The sequence below is a fragment of the Lycorma delicatula genome, chromosome 2 (assembly GCF_047948215.1).
Source record: "Lycorma delicatula isolate Av1 chromosome 2, ASM4794821v1, whole genome shotgun sequence".
NCBI classification, from domain to species: Eukaryota; Metazoa; Arthropoda; class Insecta; order Hemiptera; family Fulgoridae; genus Lycorma; species Lycorma delicatula.
Genome location: NC_134456.1, coordinates 167861447 through 167874645, shown reverse-complemented (window position 1 = coordinate 167874645; position 13199 = coordinate 167861447). Strand labels below are relative to the sequence as shown.

Genomic DNA, 13199 nt, shown 5'->3' with positions numbered 1-13199 from the left:
AAAAATATATATAAAATTGTTTTTAGTGGTGGAAAAGAAGTCCTTGTTTATTAAAAATTTTGAAAAAAATATATTTATGAAAACTGTTAAAAATTATATTTTTTCTTACATTTATACTTTTGACATTTTTGAAATATGTCGACAATTAAATAAAAAAAAAGAAAACAAATTCTCCAGGAAGAATGAATAAGTATTTGCAAAGTTTAAAAGATTGTTCCCTGTGTGATTGCGTCAGATTTTATTTTGCTAACTTTTTTCCAGGAAGGAAAAATTCCACCGTAATTTCCGCCATAAAAATTCCTTTAACCAGGAAAAACTAGCTTTAAAAGAAAAAGAATAGCTAGTGATAGTGTAAATTACCCGAAAACCCAATTTGCCAAATCAAATAAGTGTAAACATTGAAAATAAATAAAAAAATATTTTGTGAAAAATTATTTAAAATTTTATTTTTTATATTAACGTTTTTTATCTTTCTGTTTTTTTATCAGAATACAATCACAGCGAAAGATCACAAAAAAAGTTTCAAGAAAATATTACCGACAAAAGTTGTAGTTTTCGAAAATTATTTTCGACATAACATGCATTGTCGTTTTATTTTTAGATGTAGATAAAATCTCAATTAGGGTTAAGGAGTTAACAAGTTTTGGGCAATTTTGCAATTTTTTTATAAAACTATTCTAACTTAAGTGATTGATGAACAAATAACAAACGTATTTTAAGGAACGTACAAATAAGACTTCAATATTTCTTACAATCTGTGATCGAAAAGCCAATATAAGTTAAAATTATTTTCATCATATCCTGACATATCATTATATATCGTCGGCCTACCTTTAAAAATGGAAATGTAGGCACAAGTAACATTCGAGTAAATCAACCTGGTGGCGTCATATCACCACTATATAATACACAGCGTCCGTGTGTTATGTACCTGACTAGTTTTTTTAAATACTTACATACAAGCAAGCAGTTTATATAATTAAATTGTGGTGGTTAAAACGGCCACTGTTTCCTCCCGACTGGACATACAAGAAAGAGGTCCTTGCACTTCCTGTGCACAGCCGTCCTTATGACGTCAATATTTATTTCTTTTATATTATCTATAAATTGCATATTTTCATGTTTTTTTTTTTAATGGCAATTTTGGAATTTATTATTTCTAGTACAATATTTTTAATAGAATAATTATTTTTGTTTAATTCTCAAGTAACCTTAAATAGATATTGGTAACAAATATATAGGTTATACTCACAAATAGAAGAACAATATAACAAACACTAAATCATAAAGACTGAATACAAACTCGTACTCACCTGCAAAAAAAAATTAGGAAAATAATAATAATTATGATTATTAGTTACGAAATCACATTATTAGATACAAAGTATAAGATTATAAGATAATTAATAAAAAAATTAGTGATATATTTAACCAATTAGTTACAATCTCCTTTTTGAATGAAATCTAATTAAATAACACCACGCGTTTGGTGACGCATAGGGTAAACAAATGAACATTTTAGATGACCATGCAATGTTTCATTTTAATTTCCTAGCTGTTATAGTATAGAACAAATTAGATTTACTATTAGGAAAAAATTGTCGACATTTTAAAGTTTTTGATATACAGGTCTGTATGTTTGTTGAACTTTCTTACGACTTTTTACCAAAGGAAGAGCAAAAACTTCAATCATGAAATATAGTGGGGTAGGTTGTGAATTGGGAGGATTATTTTTGTAACAAAAAAGGAGAAAAATGCATGACGGGTGGGCTGCTATTAAAAAAAATTTATTTTGAATGTGGTTACAAAGACCTTTTCAAAATTTTTCTGGTAGGTTTTTTTTAGCTAATCAAGTGTAAAATAATCAGAAATAGCCGATTAATGAAAAAAACATCAAACCGAAACATTCTTAAAAGAAATTTTACAACCACCCCTAAGCATCTAATAATTTATTTTATTTTTTTAAACTTTTATCTGTTCTAAGCTATCGATTTGAAATTGTATTTTTCACTTAAAAAAGCATTTTTAGGATTGTTAGTGAATTTTACTTATCAGAAAGTTAAATAATGAAGTGAGAGTCTAATAAGGTGGGAGTAATAACCCATCTTTAAAAAAAAGAATTTTAACAGATTTTTTTTTTACTTTTTATTAATCCAAACTATCAACCTGGTAACTTTTTATTACATTATTCTAAATAAGGTTGTTATTTCAGTGAGAATTAGACTATTAGGATTAAATAATTCGATATATATCCTAGAGGCAGAGGATAAATTTTTACTGTGTTAAAGAAAAGTTAAACTTAGCTTCGGATTTATTTGTGTAAATTTAGTTTTTACGTATTTTTGCCTATTTTAACAAATTATTATAAAACTTATTTTCTGTAATTAAGTAACTAAGAAAATAATTAAATAGAAACATCAGTAAGAGCATAGAGTTAATATTAATTTTTTCTACTGTATTAATAGGGGAAACAAAAAACCATTAAGCTCTAAGTAAATAGCAAAAACGTTCACAAGCATGGTTATAAGCTTTTTATTTGTTGTAATTTAAAAATATAATGTTACTTCACAGAGCAGAGACTGGGCAGATTATTTAAGTCAGTAAATGTATCCTACCCTTGATACTGGAAATGTCTACTTCAAGAAAATATAGTAATTTGGATCAGTATTCGTAACTCGTATGTGTAATTACCATGCAATTACTTTCTGATAGTAACGGAAAAACGTATTTGATAAGCCTAGTGATAAGCACTAAGAAATACCATACAAAAATAAAAATGATAGAATGATTTTAACCCTAAAACACCAAGCGAGAATTTTCCAAAATTCCAATGATCATGAATTATATCAATTCAAAATAGTTTACGAAAATATTAATGAGCTAATCTTGAAAATATAACTTCAATAAAAAAAAAGAAAATCACAAGATTGCTTTATATTACCTTATCTTGTTCTGGTCTAAAAATAAGAAAAGTAAAAACACTATAATAAAATAATGTACACTAAAAATGTCAATTGTTGAAAAATTATTTAATTTATTTAACATGGATTATTATATCTTGACAAATGAAGAAAAAAAAAACATTGAGTTTAAACCGTTATAATTAAACAATTTATATAGCAAATTAAAACCTGTTCTTATCTGCATTATTTAATTAAGAATTCATTTAAACAGGAAATATGTAACTTGTATTTTCACAAAAATTTAGATAAACATACTTTTTTACGATGATTATTTATTATATGTGTTTAATATAATTTCATAATGAAATTGTTGATATGTAAGGAAGCTACAAATCATAAAAGTTGATTACATGCCCATATACAAAACAATTTTTAACGCTTAAAACGAAACAAAATGAATAGTATATAAACAAAATTATAACTTTAGTATATATAATATGGATATGCTTGTACTTTTTCATTTATCAAAATTTTCCGTTTGATAAAATATATCACAACCTCAAAATATTAAATTACATTTTCTAGAATTATTAGTTACATAATTAACATTACATAAACATTCCATAGAATTAAAACTAAATTTAATTCATAATAATAAGTAAAAAATAAACTATAATAAAAAATCAATAGTTAAAAAAAATTAACCTTCAAATTCAACAAAAACTTTTTTCGTAAAATTAAATAAATAATATTACAGTAAGTTATGAATGAACTGTAAATTAAAGATATTTAAAAATTTAAGTAAGTTTTAATTGCTTCTGAATTACTGGAAATTTAATAAAATATACCTATAGCTCAATTTTGACAAATAAATTATTTTGAAATTAACCTCTTAACAAGATATAGATATTAAAAATAAGAAAAAAACACGAATGCCAAAATAAAAACATTGCTCTTTAAAATAGCATAATTAAAGTGTGTGCGAGTGACAATTTTGCGTATAGTATTTGTATATAGTATAACTTTTTTAAATTTATTTATATATATATATAAATATTTAAAAAGTCTATGACACCTCTGGTAACGTAAGGATTGCAATGCAGGGTCATATATATAATCTATTCAGCGGTTGAGCTGCAGAGATGGAACATACAAACATACATACACCCTATATACGAGTACATTACACTCCTTTTGGGGCAGTCCTGTAAAAATAATAATTAAATTATGTTTAATCTGAATTGTTTAATTTAGAGAATATGTAGAAAACAAAACAAAAGAAAATTACATTTGCCTAACTACATTTTTAATCAAAATCGAATTTACACCCGTTCTAGACGAGCAAAAATTTCTATAACAAAGTCATAAACTATTTAAAAAATGATATTATTTTCTTTCATCGGTTTTAAGCAGACGATTTTCCAGTTACCAGCAAAAAAAAATAAGCAAAATTATGTTAGTAATAAAAAAACAATATTATTACCGTAGCGGATGAAATGATAACTACTGAAAATACCCGATAACCGGAAAATCGCCAGTCCAAAAACGTTCAAATTGGTAAAAACAAAAAACAATAAAGGAAAATTAGTTAGGTATAGGGCGTTATTTTAGAAATTTTAGTATATCTTTTCACCGATGTAAATTCGAATTAAGTAAGAAATTAGTAAAAAAGTTTATTTATTTAGTTTTTCCGGTTTTCTAAGACTAACTTCGTAAAGAGATACTATTGATTAGGACAAAGAAATTAGAACAGGAATAAAATAAAATTAGTTAAGATTTTTAATCCCGTTATTATGAAGCGAGTTAGTAAGCTTTATACTCGTAGGCGAACTAGTAAAAACATGTTTTTTTTTTTGTTATTTTGTTTTTAATACTTTAATAATATATAAACACAAATATCAGGTTTATAAATTTAATTTAAAAAAATATAATTTAATCCTCCGGGTTAGTCCAGTGGTAAACACTTCATCGTAAATCAGCTGATTTCGAAGTCGAGAGTTTTAAGATTCAAATCCTAATAAAGATAGTTGCTTTTATATGGATTAGGATATTTGATCGTAGTTACCGGTATTCTTCGGTGGTTGAAATTCAATTTAACACACTTCTAAGGAATGGTCGGCCTGGGTCAATTCAAAAGAATACACATTTACCGGTACATTTATACATATAGGCCAAATTTTGTGCATATTGTTTAGTACCTTTGCAGAGTACTGTTGACATGTCGCTGTGCTGTGTTACTCTGAAACCTAATATTACATAAATAAATAAAATATATATTTTTTTAAATGGTTGTATTTTAACCATTTTGGCTATAATTTATTGATAATTGAACTGTAAAATGTTAAAGCGAACACGGTACGCGTACTATTTCTTTATCATAAATAAGTAAATATTCAGTAAAAGTACTTAAGATATAATATAGATATGCGATGTAGTAATATGACAAAAAAAGAAACATAAAAACACAGTCGTGCACGCATAACATTAGGCTCCAGTTACTCTAGAAGGCCAGTATAATATCATCTCCACATACATAGCCGTTCCCAGAAATTGGGTTATCTTAAAAACATGATAAGTCATTTCCTTTCATAACACATTAAATGCGTCGTATTGTAACACTTCATTGGGCTTGACGGAAAGTACAGTAAGGACATTATATTATACAATACACACAAATGTATGAAATACATTCAGCAAAAATATTTTAAAGATACATAAAGAACATAAAGAATGATTTTCTGAAAGATATCTTGTTTAAATTTATTTCCACGTGTTTATTCTTATAATACATAATGGATAAGGTAAATAATAAAAATGTTGGTAACGATATTAATGAACTTATTTAAAATTTGTGTAAAGCTTAAAATTTAATTAATCCCTTAGTGACAAAGTTAAAAAATATCAGCTTTAGATTTTACCGTTTTTTAAAAATATTAAACAGTAAATAATAAAATAATCACATACACACTAAACAGAGCACGTTCAAACTGTATAAAGTTAAACCATAATTCACCGATAGATTTGTTAATCTAGTTTATACATCAGTCGTAGCGCTGTTTAATTTTGGAAGTTGATCCATCTTGTAGATTTTTCATATAAGGCATACAATACTCATCTTTTCAATAAAAAATTTTATATAATATTTAATATTCATTAACTCCTTTATCCCTAAAATGAAGAGGGAAAAGGTATTAATTTAAAAAAAAAAGACTGCCTGCCGATATTCAAGAACTTAATCCTCCGGCACAATTCATCTTCCCATAAATTATAAAGCGATCATTTTTGAATAATATATGTTCTACACCCTTTATTTTCATTTTTTTTTCTAATAAACCTAAGCAGAAATCGCTAACAAAACAACAGCTTTGTTAGCGATTTCGTAGCATAGTGATGTTATAAATCGTAGTGATTTATAACATCACTACGTCAACATGAACAAAAAAGAATTCATTATATCTTGAAAACAGAAAAAAATACAATTTTGATAAGCGAAAACCAAAATAAAATTAAATAACTTAGATTACATTCGGGAATATCAAACAAGCTAAACTATTCAGTACTTAATTTCTCAAATTTCCTTACGGGAGAAATATTTATTTAGAATAAGCTGGAGGAAAACATGAATAATTTGTTTCTTTACGAATTAAAAAAAAAACACGTGAAAAAAGCATTTAAGAATTTGTTGAAGTCCGAGTTTAGAAATCTGTATTTATATCAAGTAATCTACAGTAATGATCAAGATAAGTCGTTCACAACGAACGTAAAACATGCACATGTTCCGTAATTTCGATTTTAATATGAAATCCGGGTATATTTGAATGCACGACAGTGGGCTGATGACCCCTTTTATTTCTCCTGCGGGGAGCTCGACACTCCGGAACATGTCGTGTTTGCCTGTCGGACCTGGGACAGGGAGCGCTTGCAGTGCGAGTTGATTACTGGGCCAAATACGGTGGAGAGTATCGTGGGCCGTATTGTGGCGAATGAGGTCCAATTCCGTGTTATATCTGATTTTATCATACGGGTCCTTCAACAGGATAGGGCTGCTAGGGCAACGAGGGGATGAGGGACAGCTCCCTGCTGAGCTGCTATTCGTTTGTGCATGCACAGATGGGTAGCCGCGATGAGGCAAGAGGACTTTCTTATCCTCTTGTAGAAAAGACCGTAGTCCCGGCGAGAATGCTCCTTTGGGTGATCTCGTTTGAGGCAAACAAGATATAAAGACCGAGTTCCGGCTCCGGGTGAGGGAACAGGAAGGACATAGTCGGACCTGGTAACCCTACTCTGGAAGTTAAGACAGGCATTAATGGTTAAAATCCAGTCGCCTTATAAAAGGGCACTACCCCGGATTGTGTTACGCTTCACTATGGAATCCGATTCGGAGGAGAGGGGAAAAAAAATATGTAATGAGAAAATTTTTTTTAAGAATAAGGTCAGTACATTAAAAATTCCTTTATTTACTTCTAACAATAAAACCGACACGATATTTCTAAAAACGTTTTCTTAAAAAATTAACTTCGAATCTAAAGAACAAATAGTTTTATTTGACAATGTTAAAAATATAATAAACTGCGTAATTTAAGAGTACAAAAAGTAGAAAATTAGTTCTTCATAAAATTGTATTATCTGTTTTTCAAACAACCATGTTCATAATGATTATGTTTATGAGAATAAACAATAAAAGCTAGTGAAATAAAAAAAAGAAGAAAATGAAGAACAATGAGTTTATCAAATTTGGAATCGAGTGGGCCGACTCGGTAAAAGAATGAATGTCCGGGACGGGTCAGAACGGGCAGTAATTCATTCTTGTTCTTAAATGGGAGAGGGGAACTCGTATATACATAAAAAGGGGAGTGGGAAACAGCGGTCTCAGAACGGCGTGGGTAGTTTTGACGTCTCTTATGGCTACATTGTTTTTAATTCTACCACCACCTACCGTATCATAATTAAAATGGACTTGACATTATGTATTCTTATTGTTGTTACTATTAATATTAATTTTAACTAATTGTACCATTATATTAAACCTATGAATTTTGTCAGTAGCGTGAACTTAAATGTTTAACGATGTGTTGTCTGTTAAAAAAAGTGTAACTCGTATATCATGTGAACTGTGATTAGACTGTTTTTGTTGATTTTATTTTTTTTCAAAGCATATTAAATTTTGAATACACGGTACAATAAGTTTATATTTCTTTTTCCGGCCGGTATAAACCTAGTGTGTAACACGGGAAAATCTTGCTAGAAATAAAAAATTACTCCCGCTTTTTAAAAGATATTCTCCTTTCGAGATGGCTTGAATTAAAAAAATACCAAAGTATTATTGCAAAGGTTTATTCGCGTGTTGGCCTGTGTTTGGTTTTATATCCCAGCAAGTTATATCTTAAATCAAGAAATTTGGTTTGATATGTTTCATATTATTTAAGTCCACGATTAATAGTTTATCATACATTTAAAATTGAATTTATTCATCTTTACTACAATAATTATTCCTTCTGTATAAAATAATATTTTCCCAATACCGTTATTAAAATGCTGTATGTCTGTCTGTACTAAATAAACTCTTCTTTAATTTTTTATTCAATTAATAAAGTAATAAAACAAGTTATTAAGAGGTTAAGGTTAGTAAAGTGCTAAAACCACTTAAATATATAAAATCTGGCAGCGTTTCAACGTAGAAGTGCATTTTGCTGGTCGACTAGAATTAAGTTAAAGAAGAAATGTATCCTCTAACAACGCACTTATCATGCCTGAACACATCTTTATCGTTTGTAATTACAGTACAATCTACAAAGTAATATTACAGCTTGTATATTTTGAATTGTATTATAATAATTACTTATCTTTAAAAATAAAATTACAGGAGAGTTATAATATTACCGACGAGATACTACAAAAGTCTTTCTTGCACGTTTAAAACAGACAACTCGTCGATAAGGTGGTTGGTCAAAGCAAGGTCAAATGATCATAAAATATCTTGTTAGTCTTTGATGTTTATAGATCATAAAAAGATTAATTTTTAAAATGCATTTGTTCCTTTTATAAAACATAAATCCAGTCGATAAATTAATTAAAATTGAGACCATTTTTCTTTTAAATATTAAAATATAAACAGAATTCAAATTTTCATTATCACTTCAAGAAACAACATCCCCTTAATATCGCTCCGCACCCTAATCCAGTTAAAATAAAGAATATATGGCCTATATATACAAATACCGTAACTATTCCATTATTGTAGGTTAAACTGTTCCCGATAATAAACTAGAGTCAAAGCAAATAGATAAAGAATTTGTTAACCTTTGGTACAGTTATCATAACTCGAGAACCTCAAATGATAAAAAAATACAGGAAGAGTATTAAATGAAAAAATGATAAGAGGTGATCATTTTTTTAACAACAGCAAACTTTATCTCTGTAATATATTGTAACAAACTGGAAAGTAAAAATAAAGGTGTATTAACTAATTAAAACAATTTATTAAATCGGAAATTTTAATAAAATAAAATTCTTAATATTATAAATAAAAAATGTCTATTTCACGAAAATACATGAAGCAATTTTATGTTAAAAACAAAACTTGGATTCGTGCATGTTAAAACAAAATTTATTAGTCATATTAATTTTACATTAACAAATTTTATTATTTTAATAACTGAGATAATTCTTTTAACTACCACTTTAATTTATTTATTGGGAGTTATTACGAATAATATTCTTTATTGCTTTATTGTGCATCACTTAGCAGCTGATTGTTAACATTAATTACTAGATAGCACTACTTCCGGAACGGAAATAACATTACTTTAAATGTTTTAGAGATGCTAATCCTTGTAATCAAACAAATTCTGTAAGTCTAGACAGTTAAAATGACAATCTAAATGTATGTGTGTTTGCGTACGCACACACCTGTTTTTGAGTGTAAAGGAGGTTAAATAAAACATTATCATTAAAGTTATTATTACCATGTACTGCAATGCAGGAGCATTATTACATGACATATCTGTTATACATATTAACAAATACATTCGGCAACGAACTGGATTATTTTCAAAACCTAAGAATTAGATTTTTTAATTCAAAACATTTACAGAAATGTTAAGTTTTATAAACCGAAATTTCACCCTCACTTCATTAAAAAAATGCATACTCTCTAAACTCTTAAGTACATTAAAGTTGTAAAATTACTAACATAAAATAATAAAAATTCTAATTTATACTTTATATAACTTTATTTTTTAATTTCTTAACTTACCCATATATCCAATAAATTTTACTTCAATAAAAAAACACATGTACGAGCCGCGTGCGTATGTGTGAACTTTAACTTTAAAGTTCTAGTCCATTCACAGTAATAGATAGATAAATATTTTATTAAAATTAGTGCCTAATAATGGAGTATGTACGGGTAGATCACATCAACCAACTCTAAGAGTGTTGCTTCATGTTCTGGCATTTATCGGAAGACTCATTAATTTTAAATATCAAGATAACCATAACGAAAAATTTAAATCAGAGAAAACCACAAAATAAAAAAAAATATTTAAAAAAATCAAATAGTCAGTATAAATTTACAAAAAAAAATTATTAGGATCTAAATTTAAATATATGTTAAAGAAGATTCAGAACATTCAGACTTATTTATTATTTTATTTAACAACTTTTGATTTGGCTGCAACCAATATTTTTTTTAATTTCAAATAAATTGTTGAGAAGACCTTTTATAAACTCTCCAGTTCTAGCTGCACAACTTAAAGTTTTGATGGACACACACAATCCTAAGAATTCGCAAGTTTTTACTTCCTTGTACGTATTGTAATCGCGAAAAATTTCAGTTTTCAGATTTCAACGGAAATATCCATTTTGTCCATCCCTGAATCCATTTTGACTAATTTCAGCGTGACGTCTGTACGTACGTATGTGCGTATGTATCTCGCATAAGTAAAAAACGATTAGCCGTAGAATGTTGAAATTTTGGATTTACGACTGTTGTAATATTTAGTTGCGCAGCTCTCGTTTTGATTGCAATAGACTGGACCAAAAGTGTCTTAAAAAATGCCAAAATCCATTTTTTGGATTTTGGACTTTTTCTTAACTTTAGTAATAAATCCTCATTGAAAGCTTTTCAACAATGTATCATAAGTGGTACTTTTTTGGTTTCAGAATAAAAGCCAAATAACATTTTAAGTAATGAAATACTTGGATCTTACAAAGGCGAAGGCACATCAGCGAGAATCCGACTTCATTTCGTCCTTTTTTTTTTAAGTTAAATATATTTAATTTTTAATAATTATTAACCTCTAATTGTAAAAAAAAATTACAATAAAATATAAAATATATATATATAATTTAATAGGAGTTAAAGTAAGTCATGTGACGTCCACATAAGATTTTTCCTTTAAAAAAATTCTGAGCTTGTAATTCGTAAAAAATAAACATTTGAAGGAACAGAATTAGGTGCAACAAAGAACAATGAAAATCGTTGATCAATAACCCACTGCTCCTATACTGAGTAAACAGTTTGTTGAAAGATTACAGGTGAGATGGAGGTGGCTTTGAAAGCACTTTGATGAGATTTATATGTCGTTTCACGGTTCCTCTGTAGGTAGATTTCCTTCTCACTATCTTTTCCATTTTTCACTGTCCATTTTTTTTCTTATCCTTATTTATTTTCGGTGTTTTAATGTCTGATTAGTCCCTCATTGGATCTGTGTTAGGGATAAAGGGCTTTTATCTTTGGGAGATTGTGTGAAATGTCAGGGACAATTCTGCATGTAGAACTACTTCGTGACTTTTTAAAATTAAGTACAAAGGTCTATTTTTCGGCAGAAAAGCTTATCAAATAAGCCATTAAAACTGCCAGAAAAATACACACATATTAAATATGGTGATAAATGCATACTATTATTTTTCCAGGTATAAATCATTTTTTAAATTAAAGATAAAAAAATCTATATGTATAAATACAAAAAATTTTAGAATTAAAATAGCGGGATTAAATAAAAAAAACTATTATTTTACAGACTGGGATGCGATACGACCGGGTGCCAGATGGGCAGAGTTCCGGATCTGTCAAGCTAATTTGCACTCGTACAAAAAAACAGTAAAAGAGCTAACCTACTATTCTACAGATAGTATAAAAACCGCTAATAATAAAAAAGGAGGTTAAAAACGTTTCATATGGTAAAATATGAAAACATAATATAAAGGAAATTTGAGGTCCAATTCAATAGAACAATCGAGAGCTTCTAAGAACAAAACAAACATCGATTTGAAGGGTTAAAACACTACAATATAAATATATCATAAAAAAGTTATAAACCTTTAAATAATTTGCAAAAAAACAACTAGAAAAGCAATAAATATTGCTAAATAGATGAAAAAATGATCCTTAATGTTAAACATCGTTCATTATAGTCTAATGGTTCTGTCTACTAAGGACTCTACTACTTTTAACAAACTAAAGCTAAATTTACATGTAAATTATTACTGCTATGTATATTCCATGAAGAAATTCAATAACGTTTGAAATTCAATAAATATCATTATTTTTATAATTTTATATTAAAATAATAATAAATGAGAAATATTTTGTTAAATATTCTTGAAAGTATAAAATGTCGAACAAAAATAAAATTTCGGCAAATTTTGTTATTTGTCAACGTAAAAAATACCTTCAAAGTTCAATCACTTTCGGAAAATTTGCAGAAATAATATTTTTAATTACATTAAAAGTTTAATCTGTTGATTAAATCGTGTCCTCGCAAGGTCAAATTCCCACGACGAGGACGGTTAAACATTTCAAATCAGGTTTCCTTTTTTGTATTTGGTATACCATCGCTGCTATCCACCTCCGCCCACTGTAAACCACAGGATGTTAATTTAATGTCATGATTATTATATTACTGTTATTAATACTACTGTATTTGGATACACAAATATACCAAGAATGGATGAACGCTGAGAATATAAATTTCTATATTAAAAGAAATTCTTGCCAGAAAAAAAGAATTCAAAATAAATTTCCAATAAATTTTATGCTGCTCCTTATAAAAAAAGAAAGTATAATAACAATAATGAAAAATTGGTAAAAAAAGTAAGCAATGCAATTGTTTCACAGCTTCAAGTGTAACAGTCTAGATATCTGTTATAGGGGGTTTCTAGGTTTTAAAATCTATCAAATGAATAATTGACGATCCATTATATAATCTAAATGAACTTATAAAGTTTTGTGTCCGTGTCCGCGCGCGCGTGTGTGTAAATATTACTGGGGTTTTTCCTGAATATACACTTGCA

General features: G+C 27.9%; 1 protein-coding gene across 1 annotated transcript in view; it reads right to left on the bottom strand.

The window, feature by feature from the left end:
- Positions 1-13199, bottom strand: part of rau (RA domain-containing protein rau) — a 238033-nt gene that overhangs the window by 63653 nt on the left and 161181 nt on the right. The gene's annotated exons all lie outside the window — the stretch shown is intronic.